This window comes from Neltuma alba, unplaced genomic scaffold (genome assembly GCF_004799145.2).
Source record: "Neltuma alba isolate B1F8T4 unplaced genomic scaffold, ASM479914v2 tig00013253_pilon, whole genome shotgun sequence".
Classification (NCBI taxonomy): domain Eukaryota; kingdom Viridiplantae; phylum Streptophyta; class Magnoliopsida; order Fabales; family Fabaceae; genus Neltuma; species Neltuma alba.
Genome location: NW_021637547.1, coordinates 49,790 through 51,682, shown reverse-complemented (window position 1 = coordinate 51,682; position 1,893 = coordinate 49,790). Strand labels below are relative to the sequence as shown.

At 26.0% G+C, this 1,893-nt stretch overlaps 1 non-coding gene across 1 annotated transcript; it reads right to left on the bottom strand.

The window, feature by feature from the left end:
• Positions 1-540: 540 nt before the first annotated feature.
• On the bottom strand, positions 541-612 carry TRNAK-UUU (transfer RNA lysine (anticodon UUU)). The gene has a single exon. It is a non-coding gene; the product is annotated as a tRNA-Lys (tRNA).
• Between the last annotated feature and the right edge of the window lie 1,281 nt (positions 613-1,893).

The following is a 1,893-nucleotide window of genomic DNA, read 5'->3' as shown; positions in this document are numbered from 1 at the left end:
TGGGGTTTCTTCATCTTTAAAATATTTAAGAAATAATTATATTTTTTGTTGGCAAAATAAATTATTTTACAAAAAAATATATTTACTTATTTTATTAATATATATATACGTTTTAATTTTTTTATTTATATTATTTATGTCTTATTTATTATGTTGCCAAAATATATATTATTAACAAATTTATCACTTCAAGTAAACACATATTATGAAATATATTTTATATGTAATTATCATTTAAATTTATATCATTTTTAGTAATTTCTACATATAAAAAAGCATTTCTAACAACAACTATCCAAACACTCTCACTTTATCAGAATCACTTTTTCAGAAAATCTATTTTTTCAAAATCTATTCTCTCCGGAATCTATTCTCCAAATCATGGTTTGGCTTCATCCAAACACACCCTAAATTCAGCCACTTGCCAACGCCACGTTTTCCGCTATCATTGGTGGAACCGGGGAACAGTTGGCCCGTGCGCAGGCTGGAGGGGTGAGTGTAACAATATCTTTGGCTCAACAGAAAAACAAAAATCACGCCCGCCGTCTGTGGGGATCGAACCCACGACCACGTGGTTAAAAGCCACGCGCTCTACCACTGAGCTAAGACGGCCTGATAATCGCGTGAGCAAACCTATATTATAAGTTGATAAATTTCATCACATGGCTTCTTTTCCCCATCACCTGTAAATATTTTTTAAAATTTTGTTTGAATAATAATAAATTAAAAACTCGCTAAATAGATAAATTTGGAATCTGTCAAAGATGTTTAAATTTTAGTTAAGGTAAAAAAGAAAAGAAAAGAAAATCAATCAACGTACACCCACTGTTATTTTTTTTGTCATGCCTTTTTTTAATTTGAATGAATAAAATAATTATTGAAATTTTTTATGAACAAAATCAAATTAGTGTCAACTTTCCTCCAAGTAATTAAGGATGAAGGTTTGTTTACATTAATCATGAAATTTTTTCCAACTAATTATGCAATTTATTGATTGAACAACTACAAATTTTTTTATGATCAAATTTGACTAGAAAAATATTAATTAAATTATATAAATGAGGGATAATTAATCTGTAAGTCCTTATAGTTTTAACTAATTTTGAAGTAGATCCTTATAGTTTTTTTTTATCAAGTCCTTATACCTTCACCTTTTTTTAATTAAGTCCTTATATTTATTTTTCTTTTTATCAAGTCCTTATAAGTTTACCTTATTTTTAATTAAGTCCCTGAATTTTTTATTCTTTATTTTATAAATTCTAATATTACTATTCTATTACCATAAAATAGTATATATTATTTAATATTAGTTTATAAACTATAATATTCTAAAAACAATGAATTATTATAATAATTTTATTTTTTGCCAACAAAAAAATATTAATTGTTCTAAAAAAATTTCCTGAATTAATTAATTATATTACTTATTTTTATTATATAATTAGTAATTTAATTTCATTATCAATATTTTATATTTCAGTATTAATCTATTTAATTAAGTTTATATTTAATTAATAAATGAAAATTAAAACTACATGGACCTGATTAAATTTAGTGAAATTATAAGGATTTAATAAAAAGAAAAATAAATACAAAGACCTAATTAAAAACAGCTGAAAGTATAAGGATTTTATAAAAAAAAAAAACTATAGAGACTTAATTCAAAATTGGTTGAAACTATAAGGACTTACAGATTAATTAACCCTATAAATAAAGCTTTTCATATGTTTCTCTCTCATTAGAGCAGGAGGAAACCCTCTAGATCCTGGCTTCTCCCCACAACCCCCCCCCCAAATAAACCCTTTTTTTGTCGTTGGTTCTCTTCGCATTCGCGCCGCTTTCCGATTAACGTGGCAACCTCTTGATTTGTGATTAACCGCACTTGACTCATCT